Source organism: Pinus tabuliformis, chromosome 8 (assembly GCF_031772625.1).
Source record: "Pinus tabuliformis cultivar Carrire ecotype Pingquan chromosome 8, CPIR1, whole genome shotgun sequence".
In the NCBI taxonomy this organism is placed as follows: domain Eukaryota; kingdom Viridiplantae; phylum Streptophyta; class Pinopsida; order Pinales; family Pinaceae; genus Pinus; species Pinus tabuliformis.
In genome coordinates, this window is record NC_142294.1 from 920,384,876 (window position 1) to 920,410,745 (window position 25,870).

Sequence of the window (25,870 nt, forward strand, 5' to 3'; positions counted from 1 at the left end):
TTCTAGCACCAAGTTTGTTTCTATGTACCTTTGGTATCAAGGCATAACAGGTGGAACCAAAGACCCTGAGATGCTTTACCGAAGGAACATGTCCATACCACATTTCATATGGAGTCTTGTTTCTAATAGCATTAGATGGACATCTATTCTTTATATATGCAACACATAGAACAACATCAACCCAAAACATTATCTTTACATTTTTGAAGAAGAGCACGAATCGTACCATATTTAAGATTGTCCTATTCATTATTTCAGCTACACCATTCTGTTGGGGATTATAAGGTACAGTTGTTTGATGTTTGATCCCATGTTGGCGAAGATAGTTTTCAAATTCATTTGATGTGTATTATTTTCCATTATCAGTGCTAATAGACCCAATATGAGATTTTACATCATTTTCAATCCATTTATGAAAGTTCTTGAATGTTTGAAAAGCATCAGATTTGTTCTTCAATAAATAAACCCAACACATTCTGGTGTAGTCATCAATAAATGTCATCATATATTTATTTCCATTTGCAGAAGGAACAGGCGTTGGACCACATAAATCTGAATGAATGAGTTCAATTTTTCTATGTGCTCTTGAATGTGAATCATGAAAAGATTATTTGCTATGCTTTCCTAGAATGCAAGCATCACATTGCTTAAGTTTCCTAGGAATTGTAGGCAAACCAGCAACACCATTTTTCTTCAACAAGCGGAGGCTGTCATAGTTCAAATGTCCAAATCTAGCATGCCATAATAAACTTGATGGAAGAGTACCTTCTTCATGATGAGAATTGTATGAGAAATGTTGTGCACGAGCAGAGGTTCCTTGCAGCTTGAGAAGCCTTTCTTCTTCTATTCCCCTCATGACAAGTGAGTGGTCAAATGCTTTTCTCACCTCAAGCTTGCCATCAAACATATGAATGGAGTGACCTTGCTAGCGGATGTGAACCAAGGACAACAAGTTTCTCTTCAGCTGTGGGAGATATAGAACATGGTGCAGAAGAAAGTCTGGAAGACCAGGCAATTTAAGCCTGATTGTGCCAAGTCCTGATGGCTTGATTTTTGATTGGTCTGCAAAGTATACTGCTCCATCAACATTGTCAGTAAATTCTTCAAAAAAATATTTTCTATGAGTCATGTGGCAAGTTGCTCCTGAGTCAAGCAACCAATCATTTTTCCAAGAAGCAAGTGAAGCATTAAATAAATCTTCATTTACTCCAATATTACATTGTGCCACAACATAGTGAGTGGATTCAGGTGCTTTACCTTTGTCTGTATCATCAGTTTTACCTTTCTGTTGGTTTCTTTGTTGCTCAATTTTGTCCATGGTAACTTACATGTAGAGGCACCATGTGATCCATTTCTTTTGCAACGTATGCAATGCAAATGTACCTTTTCTTCATGAGAGTGTCTGCCCCTCCCGCCTCTGAAATATCTTCCTCTTCCTCTTCGACCACCTCTCCCTCTGGAAGAATCTTTAGTAGGATTCTTTTCTTTATGAGCAAGGCACACAGCCTCTTCAGAAGATTCAGGGGTTGTCTTCTTTCCAAAAGCTTTCTCTCTTTCAGCAAACTTTTTCACAAGAGAGTCAAAGATGATATCTTTGAGATTACCATTTGCTTGCAATGACTCAAGATAATTGGATTAAGTAGGATAAAGTGCCTTGATAAAAGCGATAAGAGGAATGTCCAATTCAACCTTAGTGGATTTGATATCATGCATTATGGACTTTACTTCAGATGCAAGAGCAAGAGGATCATTATTTTGCAGTTCAAGAGTGAAGAGTTTAATCAGGAGTTGAACAACTTCAAGTGCAGAATGTAAGTCATAGAGTTCTTTCAACTTTTGTAAGGCTTCAAAGGCAGTTGAAAATGGTGAAATATGGCAACTCACCTCTTCATTTACAGATGCTGCAATTAATGCATAAGCCTTGTTGTTCTTGTTTTCCCAAATGACGTGCTCTTTGTCTAATGTAGGTTGTTCTGGCTTTGTGTCTCTGTCTCCAACACACACTCCTTTCCACAACTCATTGAAAATTAGTGTGTGTTTTATCATCTGGGACCACTCAGGATAGTTCTCTTTGCTAGTGAGAACTATTCCCACAATAGATATGATTGAATGCATACTGTAAAAAAATAATTTTGCTGATATACAGTAAAATTGTACTTCTGGTGGTAATTTTTTAAAAATTACAATTCAAAAGGGCATTCTCTCCATATAGGGCTTTGTACTATCTTTGTCTTTAATGAAAATATAAAACATTTTCCAAAGAAATATTTAGATCAGCTATGCACTCTCAAAAAATTTCAAATCTCTTCCTCATCAATTTTTTTCGCAGCGTTCTTGAATTGTTTTACATGGAAAAGGCAACAGAGCTATCGGAATTTGGTCTTCACCAATCTAATCTCAACGCATGTCTCAAATACTTATGAAATACCATGTAGTCAGCGTACCAAAAAAGGGCTCAATACAATGTCATGAACAGCGTACAAAAACGGCTCAATATAATGCCAAAAAACTTCAATCGTATACCATGCAGCAGGAATGTCAGCGTACCAAAAATGGTTCAACGCATGGCTCAACTCACATGCCATGAACGGCGTTCAACGTTACTAGCGTTCAACGTTACCAACGTTCAACGTTACCAACGTTAATACAACTGTGTTAATACACTACCAAACAGCCTTAATACAACTGCTTTAAAAACAACATTAATACAATGGTAAAATAGTGTTCAACGTATGGCATTAACTTCAACGTTTACCCTTCATAAACCAGTGAACACCACGCTTGTATAATAGCGTATGGCCAAAAAACTTCAACGCATAGCCAAAAACTTCAACAGATTGCCAAAGAAACTTCAACGCATAGCCATACCAGCGTAAATACCATGATTGCAAGTCGTCCAGCTGATCTCTAAATCTTCAGAATTTTTTTTCGGGATACCTCGTGCATATATAGGTTTTGATTCACGCACCAGCAACGTTTCACTGCTCCTTCACATAGCTACTCGGACCATTCAACGCTGCATCACGACCTCAAGGGCATTCAACTCAGCGATTCAGAATATTTTCAGGTCTGAGGCCGTCAGGTTAGAGAATTCAGAGTTAATTATGGCAGACAGAGCGCACAGGGGAAATGGACAGAGACCAGTAGGCAGAAGGGAGTTACACCTATTTTGGGAGCTGGCTCTGATACCATTCTAGGCCAGGCAGTAACTCCTCAAAGCAAAAATGATTCATATGTTTATTCCTTCAGGTTGGTCTTCATTATATACATCAGACTGTTCACTTCATCTCCTGATGACTGTTCACATTACTTATTTATTTATTTACATTATGTTCACCCAATCCTGATGATTAGGTGTCAACATTATTTAATGTTATCAACAATTGGATAAATCATGAATGTATCAATTTCAAATAAATATAATTAAATATGTCTTAACAAATAAAAATATAAAAATATATGAACACACACACACACACATATCAATTGAATAATGGAACATCATTTTATAGACAACCTTTTTTATATAATAATTTAAAATAAACTCAATTTTGACAACACAGTTTATAAAACATCACTCCACATTCATTGATTGTTCTTTGGTTTTCTGCCCTTAAGAACATCCTTAGGGAGACCTTGTTCTTCCCTTTTCTTTCATGCAAGTATGTGTTTTAAGAAGGGATAATTAATCAATAACTCATCCCCAATGCTAAGGTCCATAATATCCTCAACCATTATCAATATCTCAACCTCTCTTTCCATATCTCCATTTTTATCATTTATAACTTTAATAAATTGACAATTTGGTCTTACAGTAGGGTCCCTTCCCTTACTACTATTTATACATATTGCAATATTTTTGTGTGTGTATGTGTGTCCATCTATAAACATAATATGACCTCTATTCATTTCTTTTCCACTTTCCAATCGGAGACTATGTGTATACATATTCAATTTAGACCATATGCTGACATGGACATTTTGCACAAGAAAGAGGCCTAGATTCTCTCCATGAACATTGGAGGTTCATATCACATAGTTGTATCCCCAAAACTGAAACACCCCATACACTCTAGGTAGTTGATCATTGGGCCAAGCGCAATATAGTCGACAATCAAATGTCTCTTTGTAAACTGATCGCAATCTCAAAGAAAATTCATCATCTCCATCACATTCATTCTCATAGGGTATGTAGTCCACCTTCCCCTTTCACTTAAGAAAATTATGCATATTTAAATTGGTTCTTGTTCTGTTACTTGTTTTCATTAATTTATCATCTTTCCAGGTTGGTATATGTGTAAATATTTTTGTTAGATGTATCATCAGATAAATGATCACCATACTCTAGGTTGGAAATCGATTCTCCAGGAAACTTTAAACCAACTTTATCCTGCAAGTAATCATTAAGAAAAAAACAATTATTTAAATAATATAAAACAATGTTCAAAAGAATAATAGTTATTATTTAAATAAAAAATGGAAAATTCCTTACTACAATTCCTATTGGATTCAAATCGATTGTAGGAGGCATACTACCCACTGGAAGCTCATCATTTATGTAATGTCGTTGTACAATCATTCGTTTGAGTTGTTTCTTTCCACGACATATGGAACATCCACAAACAATACTTTTCTCAAAGTATTCATCCCATGTACTATAGTCCTGACCAACCGCTTGTTCAATGCAATAATTTGTTGTATCTTCAAGATCCATTTCTGTATCCTCTTACACCCACTGTCTGCTGTGTGATTTAATAGTTTTAGGTCCACTTCCTCGTAAATATATTTATCTTTTGCTAGTTGAAGGCTCAGGCTCTAAATTTGCTCCAATTTCCATCTAAAATAATCAACAACGTGCATTAATTTCTGTCAAAATTAGATAATACACTATAAATTTTAATAGTATCATGAAAAAATATGGATGTATCACAAAATTCCATTATATCAAATTTTCCTAAGTTAATTGAAAATTTGAGTACCTAATGTCCTACGTTATCCATTGTGTCCTCATTTGATATGACACAATCTGTTGCCATGACCTCATATGGCTCCTGTAATACACAACATAGGTAATATTGTTTAGTAAAACAATTATATCATTTCAATGAATATGTTATCCAACACAAAACTTCACTTTAGTCATATATTTGACATATTTATATCATGTTAATTTGGAGTTGAAAAAAAAAATAGGATCCTAGGTATATACATTGAGCAAAAATTTCGACAAGAACAGTATCCAACATCCCTATCCCATATGGCCATCCTAATTTTCAAACATTTCCCTTGATCAAAGAATCAAATTTAATCACCATTCCTGTGCATTTTCAACTAATAAGTTTGATATGAAAGGCCTCATGGAAAGGCCTATATCCAAGTCTGTTGATGTAGCAATTCATCATATCTGCTAATGTTCAAGTTGGAACAAATATGCACTCTTGGGCCAAACCAATTACACCCTTGGTAATGAAATTTGAAATGGGACATGATTGCACATTACCTAACCTTAAGATATAATGTTACATCATGTTTGACAAATATCCTACATAACTATGTTTCCCACTTATACACAACTTTCACATAAGCCAAGTCAAAGCAAAAATTAGAATGTTGTAACAATGCAATAGTGTTTAAAATCACTAAATAAACAACCTACAATTTGAATCAATCGGATTAGCCAATAAATGAAGCATGGGTGTGCATATTAGTGAAGAAAGTCAATTTTGGCTCGATTCACAAAAATTCACACCCAACCCTCATTTCAAGGCCAAATTGAATTATTCAAATCGAAGAGTATTTTTTTACTCATAAATAACATTAATAAAAATAAATATTTTTAATTTTTCACATATATATTTTTGTTGTTCAAGAATACTCCAAATGGCATGGATCTCATAGGGTAAAAGGCATGGTTTGTGTGCCTCAAATGAATGCACATCAAGACCTAAAAGTAATGGCATTGATAAAATGATCATTCCATCCTATGGGTCTATGAAATTGTACTTTGGTCTTGTGGTGTAACAGTGCCCTAACAGACCTCATTCTTGTGGTGTAATAACACCCTAATGGGCCTCAGTCTTGTGGTTTAACAACATTGTAATGGGCCTCGGTCTCAAGGTGTTACATCGCCCTAATGGGCCTCATTTCTTGGGTATGACATTAGCCTCTTTGGGCCTTCTTATCTGTGATATGAGAAAAGATTATGATAGAGATATGAAGGAGATATGGTGAGCCCTATGATAGATATATCATGACATACATATGACAGAGATATCATGACAGATCTATGATTGTTCCACTGCATTCTTAATGCTAATTTTCTCTGTACATAATTGCTTACGATGATATGGGGTTAATGCAATGTGAAAATGTTGAAAATGTGTTAAAATGCAATTATCTGCGTCAAAGGCTTCTATCCCTAAGAAAAATAACATTGTTACTACTCTATTAATGTAAAAGTGTTAAAATAATAAACTAAACAATCTATAATTTGAATCAATCAAATTGGCCAAGAAATGAAGGTTGGGTGTGCATTTTAGTAAAGCAAGGCAATTTTGGCCAGCTTCACAAAAATGCACCCCTAGCCTTCATTTCAAGGCCAAATTTAATGATTCAACTTGGAGAGTATTTTTTTACTCATAGGTAACATTAATAAAATTAAATATCTTTTAATTTTTCACATATATATTTCTTTTATTCAAGAATACTCCAAATTACATGGATTTCATAGGGTAAAAGGCAAGGTTTGTGTGCCTCAAGATTGAATAATACATTATAAATTTTCAAATATTGTGAAAAAATATGGACATATCACAAAATTAAATTATATCATTTTTTGCTAACTTAAGTGCAAATTTGAGTACCTGATGTCTCGCATCATCCATTTTGTCCTCTTTTGATATGACATGATTTGTTGTCATGGCCTCATCTAGCTCCAACATAGTCAATAATTTTTAGTGCACCAATTATATCAATTCAATGAATATGTTATCCAACACAAAACTTCACTTTAGTCATATATTTGACATATTGATATCATGTTAATTTGGAGTTGAAAAACAAAAATAATTTTATGACCCTAGGTATATACATCGAGCCAAAATTTCGACAAGAAAAGTATCCAACATCCCTATCCCACATGGCCACCCTAATTTTCAAACATTTCCCTTGATCATAGAATCACATTTAATCACCATTCTTGTGCATTTTCAACCAATAAGTTTTATCTGAAAGGCCTCATGGAAAAAAAAATTGACTTTCTCTCCTCTATGTTGTAGTATTAGTGAAATCACAAATACATTCCTCCTTTGGTCGAGGTTGATTTATCTTCTTACCTGTATTGTATCTGCAGATTTCATTGTCATATCTTCTATGAGCCACTTTCCTCTTTGCGATTTAGTAGTTCTACGTTTTCCATGTTGTTTATCTATGACCTCCTCTAGATCCTATAATACACGACAATGACAATAATTTTAGTACACCAATCAAATCTAATTATCAACAATGAAAACAATAAGTGTAGGGGTAGAATTATTGGTAGACTATATTTTGAATAGAGTATAATTTGTCCTTACAACATAAATATTAATTGAGATTAGCATTTTTTCCCCATGTAACACACTTTACCACTAGTGTGTATATCAATTTTGTTTCGTTCCTCATTTATAACTTAGTTTATGGAATCATTTTAGAGCTAATTAAATTAATCTATAATGAATGTAGTAGATTATTGAAATTATGGTTATTCTACTAAATGTATTATATTAATTTTTTATTTTATTTGAGAATAATATTATATTATTGTAACATTTCTATGTCCAATTTTTTATGGAAACAAACAATTAAAGGGCACTAGACTAAGTGTCATTTTCGCTGACTTTGACACCCCAACATGATCACATTATTTTACCTAATTCAACGCTAAATTCAGTGATTGAAGAATCAAAATATTCAACCATAGGTGAGTCAAAATTTAAAATTCTCGTAGGCCAAAACTTCAATATTAGTTACCCACTAACTATTGAACTAAAAAAAAGAAAACTCTTTCTTTCCCCTTTGAGAAATTTTTTCATTGTTGATAGGCGCAGAACCATGAAAGAAAAAAATAGGCTCCTCTACTCCCGCTTGGGTCTCGATCTGGGAGCTTCGAAGTCCACTTGTTTTGTTGCAGATGGACAATTTCAATATTACATTTTTTGCGAATTCGTGGCAGCAGTTTAAATACTATGAAACAAATTGATGGATATTGATGATATTTAGTGGATTTTAAAGGATCTTAAGGATTCAAACGGAGCTACAAAGTAAACTTAAGGATTCAAAAGAAGCTTACGCGAGATTTTTATTTTTCTCCCTTTTTGGTCCATAAATTGGAGCTGTAGAGTAAGGCATTGTCAGTTCCATGAATAGAGGATGGATTTAGGGTTAAATTGCAGGATATTTATTCATGTATTGGTGCATAATGGTTTGATTATCATAAAGATTTTCTTAGGAAGATTGTGTGTATGTGATGGCCAAATTGCTTACCTCGGCTCAAATTGTTTCCCTTCACGCGCATTATTTTCTTTCCTTGCACGCTATTTCCCTTGGCTCGCCTCCACTGACAATATTTTCTATCATAACCTCAGAATTTCGAGCTAAGGGAAAGGAGTAGACAATGGACATAATAAGGTAAGTCATTGTGAATTTATAGAGATGTGATTGTTCAAATTTATTTATTTATTTATTTTATTATTATTATTTTTTTTTCTTTCAAAATTTATAAATAAAACTTTATTTTATATATCTAGCCACATGAGACTAACAAGGAGGAAGAGGTCCTGGCTTCGATATTGGGGATAGAGACAGTTAACAAACTTGATGGCGTGGACTTGCAAACACTTGCTAGATACATGAAAAAAATCAACTAAAAACACTAAAACATTGCAAGCATACCAACCGGATCAAAGGGAATTCCAAGGCCCCAAACAAAGCCATCCTTGTGGGGAAAAATTATCCTCACACAAACACCCATACAAAATTTATTCCCCAACCACTCCTCGAGCGAGAAAATTATCAAGGAGGAAATCAATAAGCATAACCACTAAGAATCTGGAATAGGGAACAGATACTTCCAATTCCCAATCCACTCCTGGGACACAAATCTCTTCTTCCACACCACGTTATGAATCTTGCATTGGTAACCATGATACAAGGATAGAATACAATGTGGTTTCAGGTGAAATTCATAGATCAGATGTTGGGAAAAAAATTTTGAGTAGGTTGAAGGATTCATGCCTTAAACGGTTCAAATATCGTCTCCATTTCCCATTCTCAAAGATATCATTGCACCTACCGAAAGCAGTAATTCACGACATGTAGACTGAATTTGGTGTAGGTTGGTCCGTAGAAAAGGTTAAACTACAAATGTCTCAAAACCACAAGAGATTTAGGTGCAATCAAACAAATAAGATAAAAAAAACTCCCACTTGAGCAAAGGCTCAAAATAAGGCCATTTGATTTAAGTATAAAAGTATGCAAAGAACTTTTAAAAACGTATGAGGAGTTGGATGAATAGAGGAAATTCAGTGAGGAGAGTATCCAGGTATTTGAATTTTCTCATAAGGTTATATCAAATTTCTTAAACGATTTTTATATTTTGTATGTGGATAGTTAAATTCAATTAGTATATGTTTCAGGACAATGCCCCAAAGGCTAGGCTTGCAAATCAAAGGGCCACGCATCACAGTGCCCAGAAAGATCAACATGCCTTGAATTGTACCTGTGTAAGTATATTTAATATGTGAAATGATATATTGATATATATATATATATATATATATATATATATATATATATATATATATATATATATAGATATTCCTAGAAAAAATTAAATGATTGTGTATTAATTAGTTTAACTAGTCCATGTGCCATGTTTTGGCAAGAGGACAAATATGGACGTAATCCAACAAACTTCGAAAAGGACATGTTACAAAGAAAAAAGTGGACCGACTTTGTTATCTAGATGGAGAATGGGGTATTAATAGTTCACTTTAAATAAGTTAGTTGGATATTTTTATGTTTATATGTCAATTTTCATTTCTTGCAACATAGAGTAGAGGCAACATACCTTTTTTTTTTCGATATTTATCCAATAAAAAATGTTGTGCATTCTAATTGTAAAATTTTTTGAATATGGTTGGAACATGATAGGATAAATGGCATCCTCCTAGGGTAATATATCAGTGGAATGTTTCCCACCATATTGATGGAATGTTGCTTTTTATCACACAATCTAGCAGAGCCCTAAGGAAGGGAAAACCTAAGGGACAACTAATAGACTAAGTGAAAATAATGGCACAATGACTCATTCACTTTAGTAAATGGCCCCTGCTCTTTATGGACTTTCACCAATGGATGCAGTCCTGGGACCATGCTACCAAAATCAAGGTTTTCCAAGTAGTGCCCTTCCTGAAGCTATAAGCCATTAGGGGAGATCCCACGGGACTAGGATTGAGGATTAATCCCCCATTTAAGGTGAGGGAATAAGACTACAGTCAAAACCCTTCCTTCTTCCAAGTCACCCAACAATCCATGCCCAAAGTGCCCAAGGAGAAACAAGCATAAGCACTTGATTGCACAATGAAAAACATACCTTTAGGATTGGATTTCCCACCTTCAAACACATGCTCTCGACAGATGGGTGAGGAGACATACAATTGGCTCAGAGAGAAGAGATCAAATGGCACAATACATTGGCTATAATGGTGGTTGTCCGGGGTTATTGGCCTCCAGTTTAAGATAGATTTGGGAGAAAAATTCTCGTATGGGGTTACCCACTTTTGGTGGGTAACATTTCCCTTCATACCTTTTGTTGTCATCATAGAGACAATTTATGGCTGAAAGGGAACCAATGCCTAGGACATCCACATAACTATTTCAAAACTTTTAAAAGATTTTCAAAAAATTATTAAAATGCGTCTAGATGTGATATATTCCCTTGTGTAACAAAACTTAATCTTGGAGATGAACCTTTATGCCCAAATTTGCCTTATATTAGCAAGACTTTAATTATTTTGCTGGAAAGTATAATTGATAAGAGGCTAGGGTTTATAACTGGGGCCCTTTAATAAAATCCAAATTTAAAACTCTAAGATGAAAGTTTGAATGATTTAGATTAAGAATGAAAATGTAGAAGCAACGGAGAGCCTATTAAGGTGTCTTTGAATAGAACTTACAGGTATTCGTTGTAACTATTAAAGATACATAAAATGAACCTATAACTTACTCAAATAGATATGCTACAATCATACATGTGCTTCAAAGAAGTAAAATGAATATAGAAAACGCATAAGAGAAACAACACATACTACAATGTACCAATACATACTATAATCAACCCGGTGACTTTTATTATTATATCCAAGGAAGCCAAAATGATTACACAAGTACTTAAAATGTCAAAGCTATGAATCCCTTTCGAGTGGTTCTCATGCCTTTTAAATATTACATCAAAATCAATTACAAAGGTAACTATCAAAACATCTATAACTACTTAACTATTCATTACTAAAATTTCTTTTACAACATTACAAAATGAAATTTTCTCATTTTTCAGAAGTGCGATGACTAGTGAAACATTGAATTTGAGGATTGGTGTCTGCTTCTTCCATTTGAAATTCTCCTTCAATAACAATAATCAACCTTTCACACTTCTTCCAAAGTTCTTCATCAGGGAGCCTACGCTGGATCATTTTCTAGAATGCAACTTTCAAATCTGAAATCTTTGTATAATTAGGTTTTGCAAAAAAAAGTGTGTTCATCAGCCAAAGAATTTGGAAGTCCCTATGCAAATAATTATAGTACTTTCCTTAAGGATTGCAGTCTTTTCATGTGTTGTATTTTCTCTGCTTTTAACAGCCACTAGTTCCTTTTCACATAGTTCCCAAGAAAGCATATTTCTTTGTTGGTCCCAAAAACTAGGTAGGCCATATCTAGTCCTCTGGTCAAATTTGGAATCAAAAAAAGATACTAGCTCGTGAACCTCCCTTAATATGTTCTCAGCCTAGATGAGAAGTAGGTTTTCTCATTAATTTTACTGATTTCCATAATTTCTCCAACTCTATCTCTGATATCTAATGGCCTTAGTTTAGTCGAAGATTTCCCATTTAAATATTTGATCATCTTTTTAGCCTTCATTGCTTCTTTATGTACAGTTTCCTTGCATGCATCAATGCTTGATTGACACCCATTCATCATAATCTTCTATTGAGAAATTATATGAATAGACTCCCATTTAGAACGAACCTCCTGAATGATATCATCCCAAACAATTTGTCTAGCTTCAATTAGAGAGATATTTCCCTTCAATTTGGTTTTTAACTCCTTGATCTCATCTTGTGTTGCCTTTTTATTGGTGGTTAACTGATCATTTTTTTCTTTTGTTTTATTTAGCTAGCTCTCTTTGGTATCAAGTTATTCCTTTACCTTAGTTAGGTTGTCCTGAATTTTCTTTAGTTCAACCTCTCAGATTTTGAGTTATGCCATAACTTTTGTAAGCTTCTCTGAGGGGTCATTTGACTTGCTTGGGACCATAATTGTGAAAACATGGCTTTCGATTTATTGTTGTAATCCCTGCACTTGCTTCTGCAAAATGACATTTTCTTTGTTTCCGTCCACTAACACTCCCATCAACACTTCCTTCTCTTCTCAACCTGACCTAGTTCAGTTGTTTGAGTATGCTTAGTCCCAGGCATTTTCAACTTCTTCCTTAATGACTACATCTTAGGTTCTATGTTTTGCAACAGGGTTTTAATAACTTCCCTGTCTTCTAGATCTATTCCCAATTTAACAACTAGCTTCTTATAGTCCTCATTTTGAATATGTAGTGCTCTAGAATTTTCCTTTTCTTGCTTAAGTTGATTTGAAACTTTCTCAAAAAACTATTTTTCTTTACTTATTGTCAAAGATCTCTTTATTATGTCACTATAGAGCATTCCCCTTCTTGTTTATGAAAATTAATCTTGTCAGGAAGTGGAATGTCAGCTACATTTATAGATAGTTCTAATGCTTTAAAACCAGGTCCTAAAGGAAGAGACTAAATAGCTAGATGCATGAGGGATAATTTTAATTGATTCCTTTCTAAATCCATAGCAAAGAGTAGTACTGTTTGATAAGTTAGAGTTTCTTGTGTTGCTAGCTAAGTTTCCATGTTTCTTCTCACCTTATGACTTCTTTCTTCAATATGCTGATAATTCCTCTGTAACAATTCTATGGTGGAGGGATTTTCTTCAATTGAAAATACTACCAAATCAGTGAAAACATGGGAGGAGGTAGAACACTCTTAGTTTCCCAATTGCATTTGAAAACCTGGTTGATTTGAGGGTCCCTCTATTAATTTAACTTGTACCTCTGCTTCTTCTTCTCTTTGAACCTTTGCTCTCTTTTTCAATTGTGAGTCTTATATCTCAACATCAATTTTATTAGGTATATTTATATTCAAGCTCTTCTCCCTCACTACAGGGGTTTGAGCATCTATTCTTTGTTGCATTTTGTTGCCTGGCCATGTTTCTTGATTTTCCATTTTCTCAAGTTCTAGCTTGCTTTCATGAATATAAGGTGCAAAAATTATTTCCCCTCTTTTATTTGAAATTATATGATGAGGGTCATATTTCCACTTCTCTCCTTGATCAAATCCAAACTCCTTCATCATTTCTTCAACTTGCAGGAGGGCTTGTTTATTATTCACAATGAATGGCCCAACAATTCTTTCTAAGTTAAAAATATACCCTTTGTGTGCAGGAACAAAATGAACTTGGTCAACATTTAGACTCTGCCTTATAAATTCAAGAGAAAATATCCTCATAGGAAAAAATATTGGCAAACGATATGGTGGTACTTCAACCCCATACAGTCTTATCTTAGTGTAATCTTAAAAAATATACTAGTCCCCCACTCTATTGTCCTTGGTGAGCTGCAACAACTCTTTTTCTAGGCAAAATCCTTGGAGGCTGCTAATTGTCCAAAACAGTATATATAGTGGCCATTAATGATGACAAGTAATAAGAAAAGCCCTCATTATTTTCCTTCTTCCTAATGACACTAGTCCATTTAATCACATATTTCATTTGATTCTTTGAATCCCACATATTCAGACCCAGATGGCCAAACTTATCAGCATGTACATATAAGAACATATAGACCAAGGTAGAGGGATATCTAAATATACCAAACATGTCATTTGGCTTCAAAATAAAGGTTGTTGGATAACTCACAGAAAATGAAGAAGTTTCGGAATTTGGTGGCAGAATGAGTCTAAACTGACGTGCCTTATTCTCTTTAGAAATAATTCTCTAAGTGATGTGTACATACCGATCTAAAAATCTCATGGGATTCTCAACCTCATGAAAATTAAAAGCTTCATGTATTAGCTCTAAATTGACCTCAAAAATATTCTCCCCTAAAGAAGACAACCAAATTCCTCTGTGAGACAAAGGAAGACACTAACCAAGTAAAAAATTATGGGAAATTATAGGTGTGTGGAACAATTACATGATAAAGGCTCGACTAAATGACTCCAAAAAGAATATCTAATTCATTGGAATGGTCAAGAATGTCTTGTCGAATCTCCAAAAGGTCCAAGGAGAAACGAGAATCGTATACTTCGAATTCTTTATCCATAAGGGGTGTATGAACATACGTCATAGAGATTGCAGGTTTTTTAGTTGATTTCAGGGTTTTCTTATGTTTAATATTTGAAATAAAGGACAAGGAATAATTTTTGAATCATGAGTTACCTAGTAACTGGAGACAATGAACAGTTGAATGTTGATGAGTAATTGACAATGTACACTCTAGACATTGGCCACTGTAACTTTGCAATTGGAGGACAAAGAAAATAACAGGTGGGACAATATTATATCGAAAAATATTGATGACATGTAAGGGCATTCTCTCTTTCCTAGCTCGCTTGACAGGTGCATGAGTTGTCACCAAATTTCGATGCATGGTTTTCATAAAAACCGTTAACCACTTCTAAGGGGTCCCCATAGTGGTTTATGAAAAGAATGGGAAAGCCTTTAAGAATGAATCATGGTCGTTGATTTGGAGATGGGTTGTTTAGCCATCCTTATTTCCTATGGGTCCTCATCCTGTAACATTTGATTTCTTTAACCTTTCAAAAAGCCTTTGATTCCTTGGTCTGATTCCTATGAGCAATGATCTGACCCCAAAATTGCGTGTGATTTAATTTCCAATTTATAAAAGTTTCAGACCCAAGTTTATATATTTTAAGATTGAAAGGTTAGGCTTGTATACAATTTATAAACAAAATTTTTGAAAAGGGATTGTTATATAAAAAAATTCCTACTCCCTACATCCAAAGTCTTCTATATATATATATATATATATATTGATTTTTTTGTAGGAAAAGTAAAAATTAACCTTTGACTACAACACCTTGCATTAAATAACTAAGGTCCTTAAATTCTTTACCCTTCCAACTCTTCATTCTTCTTCATTTTGGATTCCATCTGGGTAATAATGTAGACCATGGACTTATGCACGCCTTCCAATTGACTGGCTAGGTGTCTCATCTCCTTCCTTATCTCATGCATCTTGTCACATTAACACCCTCTAGGAGGAGGATATCTATCCATGGCATGATTGTATCTAGGAATTTCCAAAATCCAAGACTCGAAGTATTGCTATAATTAACACTATCACCAAATAGGAAAAATAAAACAACAAGAGGATTGGAGGGACAAAGCCTTTTTGAGTAATTGAAAAGACCAATTCTTTACCCAAGAACTGAGGCCTATTGGGGCATTGTTACACCACAAGACTGAGGTACAATTTCGCAAACCCATAGGATGGAATGATCATTATATCACTGCCAATTAATTACAAGTCCTAGTGTGCATTTATTTGAGGCACACAAACCCTGCCTTTTACCCTATGAAATCCATGAAATTTGGAGTATTCTTGAACAACATAAATATATATGTGAAAAATTAAAAATATTTAATTGTATTAATGTTACTTATGAGTAAAGAAATACTCTCCAAATTGAATCATCCGATTTGGCCTTGAAATGAAGGTTGGGCGTGCATTTTTGTGAAACAGGCCAAAATTGCCTTGCTTCACTAAAATGCATGCCTAGGCTTCATTTCTTGGCCAATCTAATTGATTCAAATTGTAGATTGTTTATTTTACACACTTTTACATTGTTATATATTTACTAACTAGTAGAGTAGTAACAATGTTATTTTTCTTAGGGATAGAAGTATCTGTTGTGGATAATGACATTTTAAAATATTTCAACATTTTCACATTACATTCACCCCATATCATCATAAGCAATTATGTATTGAGAACATTAGCAATAAAAATGCAGTAGAACAATCATAGGTTTGTCATGATATCTCTGTCATAGGGCTAAACATATCTTCTTCATATCTCTATCATAATTTTTTCACATATCATAGATAAGAAGGCTTAAAGAGGCCATTGTCATACCTAAGAACTGAGGCCCACTAGGGAACTGTTACACCACAAGACCCAAGCCCATTAGGGCATTTTTACACCACAATATTGAGGTACAATTTCACATGCGCATAGGATGGAATGATCATTATATCACTTCCAACTAATTACAGGTCTTGGTGTGAATTATTTGAGGCACACAAACCCTACCTTTTACCCTATGAAATCCATGCAATTTGGAGTATTCTTGAACAACAAAAATATATATGTGAAAAATAAAAAATGATTAATTGTATTAATGTTACTTATGAGTAAAGAAATAATCTCCAAATTGAATCATTCAATTTGGCCTTGAAATGAAGTTTGGGAATGCATTTTTGTGAAGCAGGCAAAAATTGCCTTGCTTCACTAAATACACACCTAGGATTCATTTCATCACCAATCTAATTGATTTAAATTGTAGATCTTTTATTTTACTATTTTACACACTTTTACATTGTTATATATTTACTAACCAATAGAGTACTATTAATGTTAATTTTCTTAGGGATATAAGTCTTTACTGTAGATAATTGCATTTTAAAACATTTTGAAAATTTTCACATTACATTCACCCATATCTTCATCAGAAATTATGTAGAGAGAACATTAGCAATAAGAATGCAACGGAATAGTCATAGGTCTATCATGATATACTTGTCATAGATCTCAACATATCCCCTTCATATCTCTGTCATAATGTTTTCTCATATCATAGATACGAAGGCCCAAAGAGGCCAATGCCAGACCCAAGAATTGAGGCCCATTAGGGCGTTGTTACACCACAAAAGCAAGGCCCATTAGGGCGCTATTTTTTTATTTGTTGGAAAATATTCATATTATATTAACATGGAAATATACATAGAACACATGCAAAAAATCTTGGGGTGCCTTCGCCCATCACCCATTTAGGTTCTATGCCCTTGGAGAGAGAAACCAAAAAACCTTTCCAAAATTTGGAAATCAAGTCTTGTGCAATACATCGTCAAAAAAATGTTTAATCTAAACATTACAAAATTCAAAATCCTCGTTCTGTGGTGGGATCGAGCCACTGAGAGATAGAAATTGAAGAGAAGACAAAACATAAAAAAATTCATTGCAATGTTACACCACAACACAAAAATGATCCAGAACCTTCATCCTTACTGAGGTTGTCTTCTTGGTCCTCGTACAACAAGTGCGGGGGTAAACAATGAACCTAGTTGCCTTAGAGATCTTCGAACATACTTGGAGGGGTTAGCCACATCGCCCCTCCCCACAACGGTGATTTCCAAAAGAGAAACCTGACCACCATTATTGGTCCAGGTCTGGGTCCCATGCCTAATCCTGACCATTTCTCTTTTCACTCTAGTGTACCTTCTCCTTCCTTTGGTAAGCAGTGGAAAATATTTAGTCTTATTGCCTTCTTCAGGATACTCTAAGGGTTACTGGGGTGGGGTGGATCATACCTTTTCAACCAGCCATCCCATTTCATTAAAGTGATTCAAGTTCCTTTTACCCACCAGAATAAGGATTCTTCCTAATTTCAAGTAACAGTTAGGGGTAAGGCCCCACTATCCTATCATTAAGCAAGGGGGAATAATCTCGTCCTACTACAACTCCCAGAGTGGGAGTTGTCCCAACACAATTCCACCATATGGACTTGCAAAGCTAGCCTTCAAGGGTTTTCGAGCCATACTCACTGATGAGACTATAACATCACATTGGAATCATCTCTGTCAGCGAAGGGAGCCCTCCCTAGTCCTGGCCACTCATCACAACTTAAACACCTTCCATGAACGAAATCTCATTTTCTGTATCTACGACTTCCAACTCTTCTGACGCAATATCTTGTCCTATAACCACGTCACCTTACTATGGCCACTCCCTGAGGCCCCTTCTCTCATAATTTCCTCCATCACTTTCAATTCTCCTTCAACTCCCTCTGTGATATCCCTCATACTCCTTTGGTTTGGCACCACTCTTGTGCTCCTTCTCTTGGTTCCAACTTAAACTACCCTCATCTCCTCTAATACTTTATTAATAGAAGAATTCCTTTCACCAATTATTTCCTTTCTCAACCATCCCTTGGGTGGTATTTTATAGCGCTTCACACTTCCCTATCCTTCATCATGGCTGCTTGTGACCTTAACTCCGCCATTATATTTTTCTAATCTAAATCACTCTAAGTCTGCACAAACCTAATTTACAATCTTCCTTCGGATCAACTCAATATGATGGTTCACATGTGCTACCTCTCTCGCCCCAACCAGTGTCAGCTTATTTTATCTTTTTACCTTGGTATTAGCCCTATTAGTGTTCATCACCTCAGAATTTTAAGATTTCATTTGACAAATGGCATGTTATCTTTTGCAACAAAAATTTGATTCAGAAATCCACCTAGTTGCTTTCTTTCGCTACAATGAAGATTATGATGCATTGAATGAATACTTTGATTCAAATCCCATCATGTGGCCTTGACCTTCACGTGAGTTTCTGACCCTTACCATAGTCAGCAACATTGTGAATCTTGTCGAAGACCTCTAGGACTGCTCAAAACAGAAATCTACCAAAGCCTCTAATGTAAAGTCACCGGTTAGTATATTTAGAAGGTGAGGTAATCCTTAGCTTCCACACAAAATCAAATGAAATATAATTGGATTTATAACAACATATGATCACACAGACCCTATCAAATAGGTTGTCTCCCATGTAATCATTATACATGTAATAAAAGGACTTGTGTATTAAATACTGCCATGGTTGAATTTGGTTCCTATGAACCATTATGGTGTCTTTAACCTATGTATATTTGCTATTTATTATGATTTTCAATAGGATAGTCATCTAATTCACAAGGCATACCATTCTAACCTGGGAATGCATTATACTCCTATTCATCACATTTATAAGCACCATCTCAATTCAGAAATACAAACACAGGCTCATTATAGTTATCAACACCATTTCAATCTAGAATACAAACGCATGTTCAATAACACTGCAAGTAAATAGAAATACTTATCTTGGAATGTGTTGGGACACTGACTATGGGACAAGGACTCTCCACCCAACCTTAGACAGTTGCATCCATGCTCACTTGCAATTCTCACCCCCAAGCTAGATTCCAGAGACTAAGGGGCTTGCTTCAGGGATAAAAGGTCAACTGCCAACTAAAATAGGGACTCTAGAGGACCTCCCTCCTCCACCCATGAGCCACTCAACAATCAATAGAACACAAGGATTCTAGAGGCTAACTGCTTCCACCCCATAGATACCATTGGAATCTAGAGAGTGACCTCTCCACCCTTAAACAACACATAGTGGTTCCACCCACTTAGGGGAATCCATAACCCACTATAAATTAACAACAAGAAGGCTTATCTGGCTCTCCCTCGAGGAATCCAAGGACACAATCCCCCACCCACACCATTGGGGGAATCCACAGAAAACCATCTCCACCCTCTTGCTTTACTGGGGCTTCAGAGGCATTGTTCCTCACCAAGGAGAAACCACCTGTCCACCAATCTTGCCAACTGAAATCAGTGATTGTCTTTCTTTCTTCTTCTCTTCTCTTCTTATCGGATGTTGAATCCTATATGGCTAAGCGAGTGAGTGAAAATTTTTCTTTGCATAAAAAAAGTGGAAGTCTTGAATGAAATTGAACACTTATTTTCTTCTGCTATTTACTTTTTTGCATAGGGGTTGACTTCCATGTCCTTGTTGCCTTGCATTCTCTTACCAGACAACATAGTCCTCGTCATTCTTGCCTTGTGAGTGTCTCTCAAGGCAACATGTCTTGCACACTTCATTGCAGCCTAGTTAAATTCATAGCCATTCCATTAAGGCTCACCAACTAGCCCTTTAATGGTTGTCCCAAAAATAGTTCAGATTTATGTACAAGAAACCCATAGATATCCCAAGCAAGCAACCTCCTCTCAGCTCTGGAATCTGTGTCCTTGACCCAGTCCCCCCTTTTTTAATTTTATTTTGTAAAATATTTACAATTCATTTTACGAGAGAACTATGGTTGGGGCTATCACAAAATTCAGGAGAAAATATCCTCATAGGAAAAAAGGTTGGCCTTGAAATGAAGGTTGGGCGTGCATTTTTGTGAAGCGGGCAAAAATTGCCTTGCTTCACTAAAATGAAAGCCCAGACTTCATTTATTGGCCAATATGATTTATTCAAATTGTAGATTGTTTATTTAATGATTTTACACACTTTTGCATTTTTATATCTTTAGTTTGAACTTAAATATTTATACTTCAAATTTCATACAACATTCTAAGTTTTGCTTCGATTTTACTTATGTGAAAGTTATGTATAAGTGGGAAACATAGTTATGTAGGATATTTGTCAAACATGATGCAAGTTTATATCCTAAGTTTAGGAATTGTCCAATCATGTCCCATTTCAAATTTCATTATCAAGAGTGTAATTGGTTTGGCCTGGGAGTTCATATTTGATCTCACTGTGATCATTGGAAGATATGATCAATTGTTATTCCGCCAAACTTGGATTTCAATGTATAACATTTTCTTTATGAAAATGGCTACGCTGTGTTGCATAAAATGGTTTTATATTAAGGTTGGAATGATCATTATCGCACAATCAATTAAGTACAAGTCTTGGTGTGCATTTATTTGAGGCACACAAACCTTGACTTTAAGCTACGAAATTGATCTAATTTGGTATATTCATGCACAACAAAAATTTATCTCTGCAAAAATAATGTTATTAATGAGTAAAAAAAGTAATCTCCAAGTTGAATCATTCAATTTTGCCTTGAAATGAAGGTTGGGCTGCATTTTTTTTAAGCATGCCAAGATTACCTTACTTCACTAAAATGCAGAGCCAAGCTTCATTTATTGGCCAAACTAACTGATTCAAATTGTAGATTATTTATTTAATGATTTTACACTTTTTCATTGTTATATCTTTACTTTGATCTTAAATCTTTATACTTCATATTTCATACAACATTCTAAGTTTTGCTTCAACTTGCCTTGCGTGAAAGTTGTGTTTAAGTGGAAAACATAGTTATGTGGGATATTCGTTAGCATGATGCAAGTTTATATCCTAAGGTTAGGAATTGTCCAATCAAGTCCCATTTCAAATTTCATTACCAAGAGTATAATTGGTTTGGCTTGAGAGTGCATATTTGTTCCAATTGTGATCATTGGCAGATATGATCAATTATTATTCTGACATACATGGATTTCAGTGAATAACATTTTCTTTATAAAAATGACTATGCTATGTTGCGTAAAATGGTTTTGTATTTAGGTTGGAATGATCATTATCGCACGGTCAATTAAGTACAAGTCCTGGTGTTCATTTATTTTAGGCACACAAACAACGACTTTAACCTTATGAAATTCATCTAATTTGGCATGTTCTTGCACAATAGAAATTTCTATGTGCAAAATTAATGTTAATTATGAGTAAAAAAAGTACTCTCCAAGTTGAATAATTCAATTTGGCCTTGAAATGAAGGGTGGGCATGCATTTTTGTGAAGAAAACCAAAATTTTCTTGCTTCACTAAAATTCATGCCCAAGCTTAATTTATTGGCCAATTTGATTGATTCAAATTATAGATTGTTTATTTAATGGATTTACACACTTTTGCATTGTTATATCTTTACTTTGATCTTAATTATTTATACTTCACATTTCATACAACATTCTAACTTTTGCTTCGACTTGCCTTATGTGAAAATTGTGTATAAGTCAGAAACATAGTTATGTATGATATTTGTCAAACATGATGCAAGGTTATATCCTAAGATTAGGAATTGTCTAATCATATCCCATTTAAAATTTCATACGGGAGTATAATTGGTTTGGCCTGGGAAAATGTATTTTTTTCAACTATGATCATTATCAGATATTATCAATCGTTATTCCCACATACTTGGATTTCAGTGTATAACATTTCCTTTATGAAAATGACTATGCTATGTTGCATAAAATGGTCTTATATTTAGGTTGGAGTGATCATTATCACACAATCAATTAAGTACAAATCCAAGTGTGCTTTTATTTGAGACACACAAACCTTGACTTTAACCCCATGAAATCCATCCAATTTGGCATATTCTTACACAACATAAATTTCTATATGAAAAAATAATGTTATTTATTAGTAAAAAAATTACTCTCCAAGTTGAATCATTCAATTTGGCCTTGAAATGAAGGATGGGTATGCATTTTTGTGAAACGGGCCAAAATTGCCATGCTTCACTAAAATGCACACCCACACTTCATTTATTGGCCAATCTGATTGATTCAAATTGTAGACTGTTCATTTCCTTATTTTACACACTTTGAATTATAATATGTTTATGTTGACCTTTAAATAATTTTTCTTCAAATTTCATACAACATTCCAAATTTTGTTTCAACTGGCATTATGTGAAAGCTGTGCATAGTTTTTTTTCAACTTGTTGTTGGGAAAACCAATTATCCTTTTAATTCAGAGCAATAATACCAACTCTTCACATTAATTTTCAATCCAGGTAGGTTTTGTTATTGCAAGGCTATTGTGAAAAATATATGCAAGGGAAAATGATGACTAGTGCTCAATGAATCTTAAGCTCAATCGTTAATCACACCCTCACAACTCAACAGTCTGGTTATCACACTCTCAAACCTCGTTCACACTCTCAAGAAATAAACACATAATGCATAATAAAAGCACTTTGTCACATTTTCACTTTTATTCAGAAAAGAAGAGCACTCTTAGAAACCATTATCTCAACAAATGTTGAAATGCACATTCAAATGAAATGAACACACCATCAAACTGTAATGGGAATTAAATAAATGTCACACTAACAAAGGGACTGACCCAGGACCTATTATATTACATAATACAAAGGCTAGGATTCTGCAATCATTAAAGAATTAAAAAGACTAATAATAACAGTAACAACAAGCACACATGAATTATAACTAAGAGGAAATAAATCAAACAACTGCAATACCTTCCTAACCAATTATCCCTACTAATCAGGAGGGCCATTCCTTCCTAGGAAGGGTTGGCACACTACACGATACATAAGCTAGTCAACAAAAATGTATGGCGTCATTCCACAATTTACTAACGTTTATTACAATTATTGCATGTTTTAGATCATTGGAATAACATCTTAGTTGTAACTTAATTGAAATTGTATTATGGCATATATGTGCACTTTGATATGATGTAATATGATTATGGTTATGTTTCATATGTTGTAATATTAGAAATATAACATAAATATTAAATATTGCATGAAATAAATAATAACTTTTCATTTTGATTTTTTTTTTTTGCAGAACACGGGTCTTTCAAAAGATCCTGTTGATCTTGAAATCGATCCAGATTATGTTGGGTCTGCTTTAGACATTCAAGACAAAGGTGATCAAGTAGATGGAGAGGACATCGAGCTAGACGACAACAATGATGAAAGTGATGATTATCATGATATTGATGATCATAATAGACATGATGATAATGATGAGAAATTTTTTGTAGTAGCCAGTGACATTGACCATATAGACTCCATCATGGATCATTGTTGATAAATCATTATGATGCCTCTTTTCATGTTTATTATCATATGCATCATTTTCACTTGTCGTGCCATATTGAGTTGTATCATTTTGACTTATATCATTTGGACATGTATTATCGTGGCCTGCATTATGTGTAGTTGGTCATGGACCAACAACTTTGTTAATTAATAATATAAAAAGATAGGTTTTAGTTTAAAAAAATATATTGTTATTTTATTCCAATTTTGTGGTGTGGCGTGTAACTATAAGAAACCTTAAAGAGCTTTGCTATATAAATCTCTATGATGTGAATTTGGGCTTGCATTATGTGTAGCTAGTCATGACTAGAAATTTTGTTTATTAATAATATAAAAATATTGGTTATAGTTGAAAAAATGTTGTTAGTTTGTATGGATGTCCATTTCCCTAAAAAATCTTTATAAGTGGTATGATATAAAATATTTCAAATGCAATATGACTTACTCTATAATCATATAAGCTATTTAAGAGGTATGACATACTTAACTAATTTAATTAAAATTAGAAATATTAAATAAATAAATGGGAGCTATAAAGGAAGCATCATGAGTTGTTAAAATGGAAGCAAAATGTGGTTGTAAAATGGAAGTAAAATTTGACATTAAATTGGAAGCCATACTAGGAGCTATTACTGGCTCTAAATAGAAGGCTAAATTGATTACTTAATGGGAAGCAAAATTGGAGGCTAATTCAGAGAAAATCCTAACACTAAAAGGAAATAAACCCTAGACCTAAAAAAGAAGCAAACTTAGGCGCTAAACAGGAAGCAAACAATGAGGCTAATAGAGAAGAAATTTTGCAAGTAAAAAAGAAAGCAACAATGTAAGCCAAACTAGAAGCACACCAGAATCAATCTTGGAGGAAAAACTTGATGTTACCTAAGAAGCAAAATAAGAAGAAATTTAGGTAGCAAACTAATAAGTAATAATGGAATCAATACCAGCAGCCCAATTGGGCGTTATCTGAGAAGAAAAAATAGAAGCAATCCAGGTAGCCAAAAATGAAGTAATTATGGAAGCAAAACTTGGCATTACATAGAAAGCAAAAACAAAATCTATTCAGGTAGCAAACAAAGAAGTAATAATGGAAGCAATATTAGAAGCCAAACTTGGTGTTCTCAAATAAGCAAACAGAGAAGTCGTTTAGATAGCCAACAAGAAGAAATAATGGAAGCAATATTAGAAGCAACAAAAGACACTATAATGGAAGCCATATTAGAAGCTAAAGAAGATGCAATAATGGAAGCAAAGCTAGATGCAATGGACAGTGCCAATTTAGAAGCAATACTTGGTGTTATGGTGAAAGCATAGCTTGGTGTTAATTGGGAAGCCAAAAAAGAAGTTATTTTCGATGCCATGCCAGAAACAAAATAGGAATCACAATTGGGAGAAAAACTAGCAGTACAAGTGAACGTAACAATGGAAGCAAGAATGGAAGAAACAATTTATGGCTCTATTTCTGGTGATATTCTCAGCACTATTCCAAGCGCAAATCGAGGCATCGATGTGGACTTTCCTTCTTTCACCGGATATTGCGCTTCCACTTCAAGCCAATTCACGCTCTTGGAAACACTGGATTTCAGCGTTATTTGCAGCGCTAATGGAATGTCCAGTTGTAGTGCAGAAAGGAAGTTAAGAGCATGGTTTATTATTTTAAAGAGGATATCAAGGATATTTTCCTTAGGATATGAGCCATTGATCAAGGGTTGTATAGTGAACATAGAGTCTCCTAGGATTGTTAAGTCTGAAATTTCCATGTCGTGAGCTAAATTTAATCCCAATAAAAGACCATACATCTCAGCTTGGTTGT

General features: G+C 34.3%; 1 pseudogene; it reads left to right on the top strand.

Moving 5' to 3' along the window:
* Positions 1-24,049, top strand: part of LOC149238528 (E3 ubiquitin-protein ligase UPL5-like) — a 134,599-nt pseudogene extending 110,550 nt beyond the window's left edge.
* The last annotated feature ends 1,821 nt before the right edge of the window (positions 24,050-25,870 follow it).